Source organism: Elephas maximus, chromosome X (genome assembly GCF_024166365.1).
Source record: "Elephas maximus indicus isolate mEleMax1 chromosome X, mEleMax1 primary haplotype, whole genome shotgun sequence".
NCBI lineage: Eukaryota > Metazoa > Chordata > Mammalia > Proboscidea > Elephantidae > Elephas > Elephas maximus.
This window is the reverse complement of record NC_064846.1, coordinates 117,160,533-117,177,461: the sequence shown is the minus strand read 5'-3', so window position 1 is coordinate 117,177,461 and position 16,929 is coordinate 117,160,533.

Below are 16,929 nucleotides of genomic sequence, written 5' to 3'. Positions count from 1 at the left end.
GGTTAGTTTTAAAGTTAAGGTAGGGTAAGTGTTTAGGGTAAGTGGTATAATTAGGGTTAGGGTTAGGTGTAGGGTAAGATTTAGGTTTAGGCTCAGGTTTAGGGTCAGAGTTAGTGGTCTATTTAGGGTCAAGGTTAGAGTTAGGGTTAGGATCAGGTCTAGGGTTAGGATCAGGATTAGGTTTAGGGTTAGGTTCAGGTTATTGTAAGGGTTAGGTTCAGGGTTACAAGTGCACTAGCGTTACGGTTAGAGTTAGTTTTGAGGTTAGGGTTTGGGTTAGGTTTATGTTTAGGTTTAAGGTTAGAGTTAGGGTTTGGACGAAGTTTAGGTTAGGCTGAGGGTTATCTTTAGGGTCAGGGCTAGAGTTTGGGTTTGTGTTCAGGTTAGTGTTGAGGTTAGGTTTAGGGTTCGGGTTCGGGTTAACGGTTATGTTTAGCGTCAGGGTTGGGTTTAGGTTTAAGGTTAGTGTGAAGTTTAGATTAAGGGTGAGGGTTAGGATATGGGTAGAATTAGGGTTAGGATTATAGTGAGTGTTAGAGGCTAGGTTTAGGGTATCAGGGTTGGGTTTAGGGTTCGGGTAGGGTTAAGTTTAGGGTTAATGTTAGGATTAGGGTTAGATTAGGCTTAAGGTTAGGGTAGGGGTAAAGTTCGTGTTAAGGCTAGGTTTACGGAAAAGGGTAGGGCTAGGATAGGGTTAGAGTTAGGTTTAGAGTTCGAGTCAGTGCTAGGGTTTAGGGTTCAGTTTAGGGTCAGGATTAGAGTTATTGTTAGGGTTAGGGTTAGGGTTAGGGTCGAGTTAAGGTTAGGCTTAAGTTTAGGTTTAGGGTAAGGGTTAGGTTTATATCAGGTTTAGGGTTAGGATTCGGGATAGGGTCAGGGTTAGGGAAAGGGTTAGGGGTTCCTGTGAGGGTTAGTGTTAGTTTAGAGTTAAGCTGATGTTTTAGGGTGTTACTGTTAGGGTCAGGGTTAAAGTTAGGGGTAGGGTTAGGTTCAGGGTTAGAGGTAGAGTTAGGGGATAGTTTAGGGTTAGGTTTAGTTTTAGAGTTAGTTTAGGCTTAGTTTCAGGGTGATGTTTAGGTTAAGGATGAGGGATAGGGCTAGGGTTAGTGTTAGGGTTAGGTGTTTGTGTTAAGGTTAGGGTGGGGTTAGGGTAAGGTTTAGGGTTAGAGTTAGAGTTAGGGTCAGGGTTAGGGTTTTGTTTAGGGTTAGGGTTAGGCTTATGGTAGGATTAGGGTTAGGGTCAGGGTTGGGGGAGATTTAGTGTTATGTTTCCTTTTAGGGTAAGGGTTAGGGTGATGTTTGTGTTAAGCGTGAGGGTTAAGGTTCAGGTTAGGGGCAGGGTTAGGTTTAAGTTTTGGGTTGGGGTAGTTTTAGTTTTGGTTAGGGTTACTGTTTGAATGAACTTAGGGAACGTTTCGGGTTGTGGTCAGGGCAAAATTTTGGTTAAGGGTGAGGGTTCGGTTTAGGGTTAGGGTTAGAGTTAGGGTTAGTGGTTAGGGTTGTGTTTAGGGTTAAGGTTAGGTTTAGGCTAAGGATTAGGGTAAGAGTTCGTGTTAGGGGTTAGTGTTTCGGTTAGGTTTAGGGTAGGGTTATACTTAGGGTTCAGATTAGGATTAGGGTATGAGTTAGAGTTACATTGACACTTAAGATGAGGGTTTTGGGTAAGTGTTACAGTTAGGGTTAGGGTTAGGTTTAGGGGTAGGATTAGGGTTAGAGTTAGGGTTAGGGGTTAGGGTTAGGTTTAAGTTTATACTAGGGTTAAAGTTAGGTTTAAGTTTAGGTTAGGGTTAGGGTCAGGGTTAGGATTAGGATTAGGTTTAGGTTGAGGGTTAGGGTCAGAGTCATTGTAAGGGTTAGGTCTAGGGTTACAGGTGTTCCAAGGTTAAGGTGAGGGTTAGGGTTAGGGTTAAAGTTAGGGTTAGCTTTAGGTTAGGGATAGGGTGAAGTTTAAGATAGGGTGAGGGTTAGGGTTAGGGGTATGGCTAAGGTTTGGGTGAGTTTTCAGTTTAGAGTTAAGGTTGTGTTTAGGGTTAGGGTTAAGTTTACGGGTTCTGTTTAGTTTTAGGGTTAGGGTTAGATTTTAGGTTAGGTTTAAGTTTAGTGTTCCGGTTAGGGTTAGGGTTACGGTTTGCGTTAGGCGTTGTGGTTGGGGTGAGGGTTAGGTTTAGGGTTCGGGTTGGGCAGGGTTAGGATTATGGTTATGGTAAGGTGTTAGGTGTTAGAGCTGTCGTTTTAGGTCAGGGTTTGGGTGAGGGTTCCGGTTAGGCATTGTGGTTCTGCTCATGGTGAGGTTTGCTTAAGGGTTAGGGTTAGGTTTCTGATTAGGTTTAGGGTTAGCGTTCGAGTGAGGGTTAAGGTTTGGGTAGGGCTTTGGTGTTAGGGGTTAGGGTTTGGGTTGGGTTAGGGTTATCGTTAGGGCGTAGGGATTCAGCTTAGTGTTAGGGTTAGGGTTAGGGACAGCATTAGGGTTAAGGTTGGGGATACGGTTGGGGGTTAGTGTGAGGGTTAGGGTTAGTTTTAAAGTTAAGGTAGGGTAAGTGTTTAGGGTAAGTGGTATAATTAGGGTTAGGGTTAGGTGTAGGGTAAGATTTAGGTTTAGGCTCAGGTTTAGGGTCAGAGTTAGTGTTCTATTTAGGGTCAAGGTTAGAGTTAGGGTTAGGATTAGGTCTAGGGTTAGGATCAGGATTAGGTTTAGGGTTAGGTTCAGGTTATTGTAAGGGTTAGGTTCAGGGTTACAAGTGCACTAGCGTTATGGTTAGAGTTAGTTTTAAGGTTAGGGTTTGGGTTAGGTTTATGTTTAGGTTGAAGGTTAGGGTTAGGGTTTGGACGAAGTTTAGGTTAGGCTGAGGGTTATCTTTAGGGACAGGGCTAGAGTTTGGGTTTGTGTTCAGGTTAGTGTTGAGGTTAGGTTTAGGGTTCGGGTTCGGGTTAGCGGTTATGTTTAGCGTCAGGGTTGGGTTTAGGTTTAAGGTTAGTGTGAAGTTTAGATTAAGGGTGAGGGTTAGGATATGGGTAGAATTAGGGTTAGGATTATAGTGAGTGTTAGAGGCTAGGTTTAGGGTATCAGGGTTGGGTTTAGGGTTCGGGTAGGGTTAAGTTTAGGGTTAATGTTAGGATTAGGGTTAGATTAGGCTTAAGGTTAGGGTAGGGGTAAAGTTCGTGTTAAGGCTAGGTTTACGGAAAAGGGTAGGGCTAGGTTAGGGTTAGAGTTAGGTTTAGAGTTAGAGTCAGTGCTAGGGTTTAGGGTTCAGTTTAGGGTCAGGATTAGAGTTATTGTTAGGGTTAGGGTTAGGGTCGAGTTAAGGTTAGGCTTAAGTTTAGGTTTAGGGTAAGGGTTAGGTTTATATCAGGTTTAGGGTTAGGATTCGGGATAGGGTCAGGGTTAGGGAAAGGGTTAGGGGTTCCTGTGAGGGTTAGTGTTAGTTTAGAGTTAAGCTGATGTTTTAGGGTGTTACTGTTAGGGTCAGGGTTAAAGTTAGGGGTAGGGTTAGGTTCAGGGTTAGAGGTAGAGTTAGGGGATAGTTTAGGGTTAGGTTTAGTTTTAGAGTTAGTTTAGGCTTAGTTTCAGGGTGATGTTTAGGTTAAGGATGAGGGATAGGGCTAGGGTTAGTGTTAGGGTTAGGTGTTTGTGTTAAGGTTAGGGTGGGGTTAGGGTAAGGTTTAGGGTTAGAGTTAGAGTTAGGGTCAGGGTTAGGGTTTAGTTTAGGGTTAGGGTTAGGCTTATGGTAGGATTAGGGTTAGGGTCAGGGTTGGGGGAGATTTAGTGTTATGTTTCCTTTTAGGGTAAGGGTTAGGGTGATGTTTGTGTTAAGCGTGAGGGTTAAGGTTCAGGTTAGGGGCAGGGTTAGGTTTAAGTTTTGGGTTGGGGTAGTTTTAGTTTTGGTTAGGGTTACTGTTTGAATGAACTTAGGGAACGTTTCGGGTTGTGGTCAGGGCAAAATTTTGGTTAAGGGTGAGGGTTCGGTTTAGGGTTAGGGTTAGAGTTAGGGTTAGTGGTTAGGGTTGTGTTTAGGGTTAAGGTTAGGTTTAGGCTAAGGATTAGGGTAAGAGTTCGTGTTAGGGGTTAGTGTTTCGGTTAGGTTTAGGGTAGGGTTATACTTAGGGTTCAGATTAGGATTAGGGTATGAGTTAGAGTTACATTGACACTTAAGATGAGGGTTTTGGGTAAGTGTTACAGTTAGGGTTAGGGTTAGGTTTAGGGGTAGGATTAGGGTTAGAGTTAGGGTTAGGGGTTAGGGTTAGGTTTAAGTTTATACTAGGGTTAAAGTTAGGTTTAAGTTTAGGTTAGGGTTAGGGTCAGGGTTAGGATTAGGATTAGGTTTAGGTTGAGGGTTAGGGTCAGAGTCATTGTAAGGGTTAGGTCTAGGGTTACAGGTGTTCCAAGGTTAAGGTGAGGGTTAGGGTTAGGGTTAAAGTTAGGGTTAGCTTTAGGTTAGGGATAGGGTGAAGTTTAAGATAGGGTGAGGGTTAGGGTTAGGGGTATGGCTAAGGTTTGGGTGAGTTTTCAGTTTAGAGTTAAGGTTGTGTTTAGGGTTAGGGTTAAGTTTACGGGTTCTGTTTAGTTTTAGGGTTAGGGTTAGATTTTAGGTTAGGTTTAAGTTTAGTGTTCCGGTTAGGGTTAGGGTTACGGTTTGCGTTAGGCGTTGTGGTTGGGGTGAGGGTTAGGTTTAGGGTTCGGGTGGGGCAGGGTTAGGATTATGGTTATGGTAAGGTGTTAGGTGTTAGAGCTGTCGTTTTAGGTCAGGGTTTGGGTGAGGGTTCCGGTTAGGCATTGTGGTTCTGCTCATGGTGAGGTTTGCTTAAGGGTTAGGGTTAGGTTTCTGATTAGGTTTAGGGTTAGCGTTCGAGTGAGGGTTAAGGTTTGGGTAAGGCTTTGGTGTTAGGGGTTAGGGTTTGTGTTGGGTTAGGGTTATCGTTAGGGCGTAGGGATTCAGCTTAGTGTTAGGGTTAGGGTTAGGGACAGCATTAGGGTTAAGGTTGGGGATACGGTTCGGGGTTAGTGTGAGGGTTAGGGTTAGTTTTAAAGTTAAGGTAGGGTAAGTGTTTAGGGTAAGTGGTATAATTAGGGTTAGGGTTAGGTGTAGGGTAAGATTTAGGTTTAGGCTCAGGTTTAGGGTCAGAGTTAGTGTTCTATTTAGGGTCAAGGTTAGAGTTAGGGTTAGGATCAGGTCTAGGGTTAGGATCAGGATTAGGTTTAGGGTTAGGTTCAGGTTATTGTAAGGGTTAGGTTCAGGGTTACAAGTGCACTAGCGTTATGGTTAGAGTTAGTTTTAAGGTTAGGGTTTGGGTTAGGTTTATGTTTAGGTTGAAGGTTAGGGTTAGGGTTTGGACGAAGTTTAGGTTAGGCTGAGGGTTATCTTTAGGGACAGGGCTAGAGTTTGGGTTTGTGTTCAGGTTAGTGTTGAGGTTAGGTTTAGGGTTCGGGTTCGGGTTAGCGATTATGTTTAGCGTCAGGGTTGGGTTTAGGTTTAAGGTTAGTGTGAAGTTTAGATTAAGGGTGAGGGTTAGGATATGGGTAGAATTAGGGTTAGGATTATAGTGAGTGTTAGAGGCTAGGTTTAGGGTATCAGGGTTGGGTTTAGGGTTCGGGTAGGGTTAAGTTTAGGGTTAATGTTAGGATTAGGGTTAGATTAGGCTTAAGGTTAGGGTAGGGGTAAAGTTCGTGTTAAGGCTAGGTTTACGGAAAAGGGTAGGGCTAGGTTAGGGTTAGAGTTAGGTTTAGAGTTCGAGTCAGTGCTAGGGTTTAGGGTTCAGTTTAGGGTCAGGATTAGAGTTATTGTTAGGGTTAGGGTTAGGGTTAGGGTCGAGTTAAGGTTAGGGTTAAGTTTAGGTTTAGGGTAAGGGTTAGGTTTATATCAGGTTTAGGGTTAGGATTCGGGATAGGGTCAGGGTTAGGGAAAGGGTTAGGGGTTCCTGTGAGGGTTAGTGTTAGTTTAGAGTTAAGCTGATGTTTTAGGGTGTTACTGTTAGGGTCAGGGTTAAAGTTAGGGGTAGGGTTAGGTTCAGGGTTAGAGGTAGAGTTAGGGGATAGTTTAGGGTTAGGTTTAGTTTTAGAGTTAGTTTAGGCTTAGTTTCAGGGTGATGTTTAGGTTAAGGATGAGGGATAGGGCTAGGGTTAGTGTTAGGGTTAGGTGTTTGTGTTAAGGTTAGGGTGGGGTTAGGGTAAGGTTTAGGGTTAGAGTTAGAGTTAGGGTCAGGGTTAGGGTTTAGTTTAGGGTTAGGGTTAGGCTTATGGTAGGATTAGGGTTAGGGTCAGGGTTGGGGGAGATTTAGTGTTATGTTTCCTTTTAGGGTAAGGGTTAGGGTGATGTTTGTGTTAAGCGTGAGGGTTAAGGTTCAGGTTAGGGGCAGGGTTAGGTTTAAGTTTTGGGTTGGGGTAGTTTTAGTTTTGGTTAGGGTTACTGTTTGAATGAACTTAGGGAACGTTTCGGGTTGTGGTCAGGGCAAAATTTTGGTTAAGGGTGAGGGTTCGGTTTAGGGTTAGGGTTAGAGTTAGGGTTAGTGGTTAGGGTTGTGTTTAGGGTTAAGGTTAGGTTTAGGCTAAGGATTAGGGTAAGAGTTCGTGTTAGGGGTTAGTGTTTCGGTTAGGTTTAGGGTAGGGTTATACTTAGGGTTCAGATTAGGATTAGGGTATGAGTTAGAGTTACATTGACACTTAAGATGAGGGTTTTGGGTAAGTGTTACAGTTAGGGTTAGGGTTAGGTTTAGGGGTAGGATTAGGGTTAGAGTTAGGGTTAGGGGTTAGGGTTAGGTTTAAGTTTATACTAGGGTTAAAGTTAGGTTTAAGTTTAGGTTAGGGTTAGGGTCAGGGTTAGGATTAGGATTAGGTTTAGGTTGAGGGTTAGGGTCAGAGTCATTGTAAGGGTTAGGTCTAGGGTTACTGGTGTTCCAAGGTTAAGGTGAGGGTTAGGGTTAGGGTTAAAGTTAGGGTTAGCTTTAGGTTAGGGATAGGGTGAAGTTTAAGATAGGGTGAGGGTTAGGGTTAGGGGTATGGCTAAGGTTTGGGTGAGTTTTCAGTTTAGAGTTAAGGTTGTGTTTAGGGTTAGGGTTAAGTTTACGGGTTCTGTTTAGTTTTAGGGTTAGGGTTAGATTTTAGGTTAGGTTTAAGTTTAGTGTTCCGGTTAGGGTTAGGGTTACGGTTTGCGTTAGGCGTTGTGGTTGGGGTGAGGGTTAGGTTTAGGGTTCGGGTGGGGCAGGGTTAGGATTATGGTTATGGTAAGGTGTTAGGTGTTAGAGCTGTCGTTTTAGGTCAGGGTTTGGGTGAGGGTTCCGGTTAGGCATTGTGGTTCTGCTCATGGTGAGGTTTGCTTAAGGGTTAGGGTTAGGTTTCTGATTAGGTTTAGGGTTAGCGTTCGAGTTAGGGTTAAGGTTTGGGTAAGGCTTTGGTGTTAGGGGTTAGGGTTTGGGTTGGGTTAGGGTTATCGTTAGGGCGTAGGGATTCAGCTTAGTGTTAGGGTTAGGGTTAGGGACAGCATTAGGGTTAAGGTTGGGGATACGGTTGGGGGTTAGTGTGAGGGTTAGGGTTAGTTTTAAAGTTAAGGTAGGGTAAGTGTTTAGGGTAAGTGGTATAATTAGGGTTAGGGTTAGGTGTAGGGTAAGATTTAGGTTTAGGCTCAGGTTTAGGGTCAGAGTTAGTGTTCTATTTAGGGTCAAGGTTAGAGTTAGGGTTAGGATCAGGTCTAGGGTTAGGATCAGGATTAGGTTTAGGGTTAGGTTCAGGTTATTGTAAGGGTTAGGTTCAGGGTTACAAGTGCACTAGCGTTATGGTTAGAGTTAGTTTTGAGGTTAGGGTTTGGGTTAGGTTTATGTTTAGGTTTAAGGTTAGGGTTAGGGTTTGGACGAAGTTTAGGTTAGGCTGAGGGTTATCTTTAGGGACAGGGCTAGAGTTTGGGTTTGTGTTCAGGTTAGTGTTGAGGTTAGGTTTAGGGTTCGGGTTCGGGTTAGCGGTTATGTTTAGCGTCAGGGTTGGGTTTAGGTTTAAGGTTAGTGTGAAGTTTAGATTAAGGGTGAGGGTTAGGATATGGGTAGAATTAGGGTTAGGATTATAGTGAGTGTTAGAGGCTAGGTTTAGGGTATCAGGGTTGGGTTTAGGGTTCGGGTAGGGTTAAGTTTAGGGTTAATGTTAGGATTAGGGTTAGATTAGGCTTAAGGTTAGGGTAGGGGTAAAGTTCGTGTTAAGGCTAGGTTTACGGAAAAGGGTAGGGCTAGGTTAGGGTTAGAGTTAGGTTTAGAGTTCGAGTCAGTGCTAGGGTTTAGGGTTCAGTTTAGGGTCAGGATTAGAGTTATTGTTAGGGTTAGGGTTAGGGTTAGGGTCGAGTTAAGGTTAGGGTTAAGTTTAGGTTTAGGGTAAGGGTTAGGTTTATATCAGGTTTAGGGTTAGGATTCGGGATAGGGTCAGGGTTAGGGAAAGGGTTAGGGGTTCCTGTGAGGGTTAGTGTTAGTTTAGAGTTAAGCTGATGTTTTAGGGTGTTACTGTTAGGGTCAGGGTTAAAGTTAGGGGTAGGGTTAGGTTCAGGGTTAGAGGTAGAGTTAGGGGATAGTTTAGGGTTAGGTTTAGTTTTAGAGTTAGTTTAGGCTTAGTTTCAGGGTGATGTTTAGGTTAAGGATGAGGGATAGGGCTAGGGTTAGTGTTAGGGTTAGGTGTTTGTGTTAAGGTTAGGGTGGGGTTAGGGTAAGGTTTAGGGTTAGAGTTAGAGTTAGGGTCAGGGTTAGGGTTTAGTTTAGGGTTAGGGTTAGGCTTATGGTAGGATTAGGGTTAGGGTCAGGGTTGGGGGAGATTTAGTGTTATGTTTCCTTTTAGGGTAAGGGTTAGGGTGATGTTTGTGTTAAGCGTGAGGGTTAAGGTTCAGGTTAGGGGCAGGGTTAGGTTTAAGTTTTGGGTTGGGGTAGTTTTAGTTTTGGTTAGGGTTACTGTTTGAATGAACTTAGGGAACGTTTCGGGTTGTGGTCAGGGCAAAATTTTGGTTAAGGGTGAGGGTTCGGTTTAGGGTTAGGGTTAGAGTTAGGGTTAGTGGTTAGGGTTGTGTTTAGGGTTAAGGTTAGGTTTAGGCTAAGGATTAGGGTAAGAGTTCGTGTTAGGGGTTAGTGTTTCGGTTAGGTTTAGGGTAGGGTTATACTTAGGGTTCAGATTAGGATTAGGGTATGAGTTAGAGTTACATTGACACTTAAGATGAGGGTTTTGGGTAAGTGTTACAGTTAGGGTTAGGGTTAGGTTTAGGGGTAGGATTAGGGTTAGAGTTAGGGTTAGGGGTTAGGGTTAGGTTTAAGTTTATACTAGGGTTAAAGTTAGGTTTAAGTTTAGGTTAGGGTTAGGGTCAGGGTTAGGATTAGGATTAGGTTTAGGTTGAGGGTTAGGGTCAGAGTCATTGTAAGGGTTAGGTCTAGGGTTACAGGTGTTCCAAGGTTAAGGTGAGGGTTAGGGTTAGGGTTAAAGTTAGGGTTAGCTTTAGGTTAGGGATAGGGTGAAGTTTAAGATAGGGTGAGGGTTAGGGTTAGGGGTATGGCTAAGGTTTGGGTGAGTTTTCAGTTTAGAGTTAAGGTTGTGTTTAGGGTTAGGGTTAAGTTTACGGGTTCTGTTTAGTTTTAGGGTTAGGGTTAGATTTTAGGTTAGGTTTAAGTTTAGTGTTCCGGTTAGGGTTAGGGTTACGGTTTGCGTTAGGCGTTGTGGTTGGGGTGAGGGTTAGGTTTAGGGTTCGGGTGGGGCAGGGTTAGGATTATGGTTATGGTAAGGTGTTAGGTGTTAGAGCTGTCGTTTTAGGTCAGGGTTTGGGTGAGGGTTCCGGTTAGGCATTGTGGTTCTGCTCATGGTGAGGTTTGCTTAAGGGTTAGGGTTAGGTTTCTGATTAGGTTTAGGGTTAGCGTTCGAGTTAGGGTTAAGGTTTGGGTAAGGCTTTGGTGTTAGGGGTTAGGGTTTGGGTTGGGTTAGGGTTATCGTTAGGGCGTAGGGATTCAGCTTAGTGTTAGGGTTAGGGTTAGGGTTAGGGACAGCATTAGGGTTAAGGTTGGGGATACGGTTGGGGGTTAGTGTGAGGGTTAGGGTTAGTTTTAAAGTTAAGGTAGGGTAAGTGTTTAGGGTAAGTGGTATAATTAGGGTTAGGGTTAGGTGTAGGGTAAGATTTAGGTTTAGGCTCAGGTTTAGGGTCAGAGTTAGTGTTCTATTTAGGGTCAAGGTTAGAGTTAGGGTTAGGATCAGGTCTAGGGTTAGGATCAGGATTAGGTTTAGGGTTAGGTTCAGGTTATTGTAAGGGTTAGGTTCAGGGTTACAAGTGCACTAGCGTTACGGTTAGAGTTAGTTTTGAGGTTAGGGTTTGGGTTAGGTTTATGTTTAGGTTTAAGGTTAGAGTTAGGGTTTGGACGAAGTTTAGGTTAGGCTGAGGGTTATCTTTAGGGTCAGGGCTAGAGTTTGGGTTTGTGTTCAGGTTAGTGTTGAGGTTAGGTTTAGGGTTCGGGTTCGGGTTAGCGGTTATGTTTAGCGTCAGGGTTGGGTTTAGGTTTAAGGTTAGTGTGAAGTTTAGATTAAGGGTGAGGGTTAGGATATGGGTAGAATTAGGGTTAGGTTTATAGTGAGTGTTACAGGCTAGGTTTAGGGTATCAGGGTTGGGTTTAGGGTTCGGGTAGGGTTAAGTTTAGGGTTAATGTTAGGATTAGGGTTAGATTAGGCTTAAGGTTAGGGTAGGGGTAAAGTTCGTGTTAAGGCTAGGTTTACGGAAAAGGGTAGGGCTAGGATAGGGTTAGAGTTAGGTTTAGAGTTCGAGTCAGTGCTAGGGTTTAGGGTTCAGTTTAGGGTCAGGATTAGAGTTATTGTTAGGGTTAGGGTTAGGGTTAGGGTCGAGTTAAGGTTAGGCTTAAGTTTAGGTTTAGGGTAAGGGTTAGGTTTATATCAGGTTTAGGGTTAGGATTCGGGATAGGGTCAGGGTTAGGGAAAGGGTTAGGGGTTCCTGTGAGGGTTAGTGTTAGTTTAGAGTTAAGCTGATGTTTTAGGGTGTTACTGTTAGGGTCAGGGTTAAAGTTAGGGGTAGGGTTAGGTTCAGGGTTAGAGGTAGAGTTAGGGGATAGTTTAGGGTTAGGTTTAGTTTTAGAGTTAGTTTAGGCTTAGTTTCAGGGTGATGTTTAGGTTAAGGATGAGGGATAGGGCTAGGGTTAGTGTTAGGGTTAGGTGTTTGTGTTAAGGTTAGGGTGGGGTTAGGGTAAGGTTTAGGGTTAGAGTTAGAGTTAGGGTCAGGGTTAGGGTTTAGTTTAGGGTTAGGGTTAGGCTTATGGTAGGATTAGGGTTAGGGTCAGGGTTGGGGGAGATTTAGTGTTATGTTTCCTTTTAGGGTAAGGGTTAGGGTGATGTTTGTGTTAAGCGTGAGGGTTAAGGTTCAGGTTAGGGGCAGGGTTAGGTTTAAGTTTTGGGTTGGGGTAGTTTTAGTTTTGGTTAGGGTTACTGTTTGAATGAACTTAGGGAACGTTTCGGGTTGTGGTCAGGGCAAAATTTTGGTTAAGGGTGAGGGTTCGGTTTAGGGTTAGGGTTAGAGTTAGGGTTAGTGGTTAGGGTTGTGTTTAGGGTTAAGGTTAGGTTTAGGCTAAGGATTAGGGTAAGAGTTCGTGTTAGGGGTTAGTGTTTCGGTTAGGTTTAGGGTAGGGTTATACTTAGGGTTCAGATTAGGATTAGGGTATGAGTTAGAGTTACATTGACACTTAAGATGAGGGTTTTGGGTAAGTGTTACAGTTAGGGTTAGGGTTAGGTTTAGGGGTAGGATTAGGGTTAGAGTTAGGGTTAGGGGTTAGGGTTAGGTTTAAGTTTATACTAGGGTTAAAGTTAGGTTTAAGTTTAGGTTAGGGTTAGGGTCAGGGTTAGGATTAGGATTAGGTTTAGGTTGAGGGTTAGGGTCAGAGTCATTGTAAGGGTTAGGTCTAGGGTTACAGGTGTTCCAAGGTTAAGGTTAGGGTTAGGGTTAAAGTTAGGGTTAGCTTTAGGTTAGGGATAGGGTGAAGTTTAAGATAGGGTGAGGGTTAGGGTTAGGGGTATGGCTAAGGTTTGGGTGAGTTTTCAGTTTAGAGTTAAGGTTGTGTTTAGGGTTAGGGTTAAGTTTACGGGTTCTGTTTAGTTTTAGGGTTAGGGTTAGATTTTAGGTTAGGTTTAAGTTTAGTGTTCCGGTTAGGGTTAGGGTTACGGTTTGCGTTAGGCGTTGTGGTTGGGGTGAGGGTTAGGTTTAGGGTTCGGGTGGGGCAGGGTTAGGATTATGGTTATGGTAAGGTGTTAGGTGTTAGAGCTGTCGTTTTAGGTCAGGGTTTGGGTGAGGGTTCCGGTTAGGCATCGTGGTTCTGCTCATGGTGAGGTTTGCTTAAGGGTTAGGGTTAGGTTTCTGATTAGGTTTAGGGTTAGCGTTCGAGTTAGGGTTAAGGTTTGGGTAAGGCTTTGGTGTTAGGGGTTAGGGTTTGGGTTGGGTTAGGGTTATCGTTAGGGCGTAGGGATTCAGCTTAGTGTTAGGGTTAGGGTTAGGGACAGCATTAGGGTTAAGGTTGGGGATACGGTTGGGCGTTAGTGTGAGGGTTAGGGTTAGTTTTAAAGTTAAGGTAGGGTAAGTGTTTAGGGTAAGTGGTATAATTAGGGTTAGGGTTAGGTGTAGGGTAAGATTTAGGTTTAGGCTCAGGTTTAGGGTCAGAGTTAGTGTTCTATTTAGGGTCAAGGTTAGAGTTAGGGTTAGGATTAGGTCTAGGGTTAGGATCAGGATTAGGTTTAGGGTTAGGTTCAGGTTATTGTAAGGGTTAGGTTCAGGGTTACAAGTGCACTAGCGTTATGGTTAGAGTTAGTTTTGAGGTTAGGGTTTGGGTTAGGTTTATGTTTAGGTTTAAGGTTAGGGTTAGGGTTTGGACGAAGTTTAGGTTAGGCTGAGGGTTATCTTTAGGGACAGGGCTAGAGTTTGGGTTTGTGTTCAGGTTAGTGTTGAGGTTAGGTTTAGGGTTCGGGTTCGGGTTAGCGGTTATGTTTAGCGTCAGGGTTGGGTTTAGGTTTAAGGTTAGTGTGAAGTTTAGATTAAGGGTGAGGGTTAGGATATGGGTAGAATTAGGGTTAGGATTATAGTGAGTGTTAGAGGCTAGGTTTAGGGTATCAGGGTTGGGTTTAGGGTTCGGGTAGGGTTAAGTTTAGGGTTAATGTTAGGATTAGGGTTAGATTAGGCTTAAGGTTAGGGTAGGGGTAAAGTTCGTGTTAAGGCTAGGTTTACGGAAAAGGGTAGGGCTAGGTTAGGGTTAGAGTTAGGTTTAGAGTTCGAGTCAGTGCTAGGGTTTAGGGTTCAGTTTAGGGTCAGGATTAGAGTTATTGTTAGGGTTAGGGTTAGGGTTAGGGTCGAGTTAAGGTTAGGGTTAAGTTTAGGTTTAGGGTAAGGGTTAGGTTTATATCAGGTTTAGGGTTAGGATTCGGGATAGGGTCAGGGTTAGGGAAAGGGTTAGGGGTTCCTGTGAGGGTTAGTGTTAGTTTAGAGTTAAGCTGATGTTTTAGGGTGTTACTGTTAGGGTCAGGGTTAAAGTTAGGGGTAGGGTTAGGTTCAGGGTTAGAGGTAGAGTTAGGGGATAGTTTAGGGTTAGGTTTAGTTTTAGAGTTAGTTTAGGCTTAGTTTCAGGGTGATGTTTAGGTTAAGGATGAGGGATAGGGCTAGGGTTAGTGTTAGGGTTAGGTGTTTGTGTTAAGGTTAGGGTGGGGTTAGGGTTAGGTTTAGGGTTAGGGTTAGTGTTCGGGTTAGGGTTAGGTGTTTGGGTTAACGTTAGGGTCAGGTTTAGGGTTAGGGTCAGGGTGAAGTTTAAGTTAAGGGTGGGGTTTGAGCTTAGGTTTAGGTTTAGGGGTTAGGGTTAGGGTTAGGGTCAAGGTTAGGATTAGGTTTAGGGTTAAGTTTAGGTTGAGGGTTAGGGTTAGGGTAAGGGTTAGGGTTAAGTCATGGTTAGGTTTAGGGCTAGGTTAAGGTTAGAGATAGGGTTAGGTGAAGGGTTGGTGTTCTGTTTAGATGTTAGGGTGAGGGTTAGTGCTAGGTTTCCATTTAAGCTGAGTGTGTAGGGATAGGTTTAGGGTTAGTGTTAAGGTTAGGTGTTTGTGTTAAGGTTCGGGTGGGGTTAGGGTTAGGTTTAGGGTTAGAGTTAGAGTTAGGGTCAGGGTTAGGGTTTAGTTTAGCGTTAGGGTTAGGCTTATGGTAGGATTAGGGTTAGGGTCAGGGTTGGGGGAGATTTAGTGTTATGTTTACTTTTAGGGTGATGTTTGTGTTAAGCGCGAGGGTTAAGGTTCAGGTTAGGGGCAGGGTTAGGTTTAAGTTTCGGGTTAGGGGTACTTTTAGTTTGGGTTAGGGTTACTGTTTGAATGAACTGAGGGAACGTTTCGGGTTGTGGTCAGGGCAAAATTTTGGTTAAGGGTAAGGGTTCGGTATAGGGTTAGGGTTAGAGTTAGGGTTAGTGGTTAGGGTTAGTGGTTAGGGTTAGGTTTAGGGTTAGGGTTAGGTTTAGGCTAAGGATTAGGGTAAGAGTTCGTGTTAGGGGTTAGTGTTTCGGTTAGGTTTAGGGTAGGGTTATACTTAGGGTTCAGATTAGGATGAGGGTATGAGTTAGAGTTACATTGACACTTAAGATGAGGGTTTTGGGTAAGTGTTACAGTTAGGGTTAGGGTTAGGTTTAGGGGTAGGATTAGGGTTAGAGTTAGGGTTAGGGGTTAGGGTTAGGTTTAAGTTTATACTAGGGTTAAAGTTAGGTTTAAGTTTAGGTTAGGGTTAGGGTCAGGGTTAGGATTAGGATTAGGTTTAGGTTGAGGGTTAGGGTCAGAGTCATTGTAAGGGTTAGGTCTAGGGTTACAGGTGTTCCAAGGTTAAGGTTAGGGTTAGGGTTAAAGTTAGGGTTAGCTTTAGGTTAGGGATAGGGTGAAGTTTAAGATAGGGTGAGGGTTAGGGTTAGGGGTATGGCTAAGGTTTGGGTGAGTTTTCAGTTTAGAGTTAAGGTTGTGTTTAGGGTTAGGGTTAAGTTTACGGGTTCTGTTTAGTTTTAGGGTTAGGGTTAGATTTTAGGTTAGGTTTAAGTTTAGTGTTCCGGTTAGGGTTAGGGTTACGGTTTGCGTTAGGCGTTGTGGTTGGGGTGAGGGTTAGGTTTAGGGTTCGGGTGGGGCAGGGTTAGGATTATGGTTATGGTAAGGTGTTAGGTGTTAGAGCTGTCGTTTTAGGTCAGGGTTTGGGTGAGGGTTCCGGTTAGGCATTGTGGTTCTGCTCATGGTGAGGTTTGCTTAAGGGTTAGGGTTAGGTTTCTGATTAGGTTTAGGGTTAGCGTTCGAGTTAGGGTTAAGGTTTGGGTAAGGCTTTGGTGTTAGGGGTTAGGGTTTGGGTTGGGTTAGGGTTATCGTTAGGGCGTAGGGATTCAGCTTAGTGTTAGGGTTAGGGTTAGGGACAGCATTAGGGTTAAGGTTGGGGATACGGTTGGGGGTTAGTGTGAGGGTTAGGGTTAGTTTTAAAGTTAAGGTAGGGTAAGTGTTTAGGGTAAGTGGTATAATTAGGGTTAGGGTTAGGTGTAGGGTAAGATTTAGGTTTAGGCTCAGGTTTAGGGTCAGAGTTAGTGTTCTATTTAGGGTCAAGGTTAGAGTTAGGGTTAGGATCAGGTCTAGGGTTAGGATCAGGATTAGGTTTAGGGTTAGGTTCAGGTTATTGTAAGGGTTAGGTTCAGGGTTACAAGTGCACTAGCGTTATGGTTAGAGTTAGTTTTGAGGTTAGGGTTTGGGTTAGGTTTATGTTTAGGTTTAAGGTTAGGGTTAGGGTTTGGACGAAGTTTAGGTTAGGCTGAGGGTTATCTTTAGGGACAGGGCTAGAGTTTGGGTTTGTGTTCAGGTTAGTGTTGAGGTTAGGTTTAGGGTTCGGGTTCGGGTTAGCGGTTATGTTTAGCGTCAGGGTTGGGTTTAGGTTTAAGGTTAGTGTGAAGTTTAGATTAAGGGTGAGGGTTAGGATATGGGTAGAATTAGGGTTAGGATTATAGTGAGTGTTAGAGGCTAGGTTTAGGGTATCAGGGTTGGGTTTAGGGTTCGGGTAGGGTTAAGTTTAGGGTTAATGTTAGGATTAGGGTTAGATTAGGCTTAAGGTTAGGGTAGGGGTAAAGTTCGTGTTAAGGCTAGGTTTACGGAAAAGGGTAGGGCTAGGTTAGGGTTAGAGTTAGGTTTAGAGTTCGAGTCAGTGCTAGGGTTTAGGGTTCAGTTTAGGGTCAGGATTAGAGTTATTGTTAGGGTTAGGGTTAGGGTTAGGGTCGAGTTAAGGTTAGGGTTAAGTTTAGGTTTAGGGTAAGGGTTAGGTTTATATCAGGTTTAGGGTTAGGATTCGGGATAGGGTCAGGGTTAGGGAAAGGGTTAGGGGTTCCTGTGAGGGTTAGTGTTAGTTTAGAGTTAAGCTGATGTTTTAGGGTGTTACTGTTAGGGTCAGGGTTAAAGTTAGGGGTAGGGTTAGGTTCAGGGTTAGAGGTAGAGTTAGGGGATAGTTTAGGGTTAGGTTTAGTTTTAGAGTTAGTTTAGGCTTAGTTTCAGGGTGATGTTTAGGTTAAGGATGAGGGATAGGGCTAGGGTTAGTGTTAGGGTTAGGTGTTTGTGTTAAGGTTAGGGTGGGGTTAGGGTAAGGTTTAGGGTTAGAGTTAGAGTTAGGGTCAGGGTTAGGGTTTAGTTTAGGGTTAGGGTTAGGCTTATGGTAGGATTAGGGTTAGGGTCAGGGTTGGGGGAGATTTAGTGTTATGTTTCCTTTTAGGGTAAGGGTTAGGGTGATGTTTGTGTTAAGCGTGAGGGTTAAGGTTCAGGTTAGGGGCAGGGTTAGGTTTAAGTTTTGGGTTGGGGTAGTTTTAGTTTTGGTTAGGGTTACTGTTTGAATGAACTTAGGGAACGTTTCGGGTTGTGGTCAGGGCAAAATTTTGGTTAAGGGTGAGGGTTCGGTTTAGGGTTAGGGTTAGAGT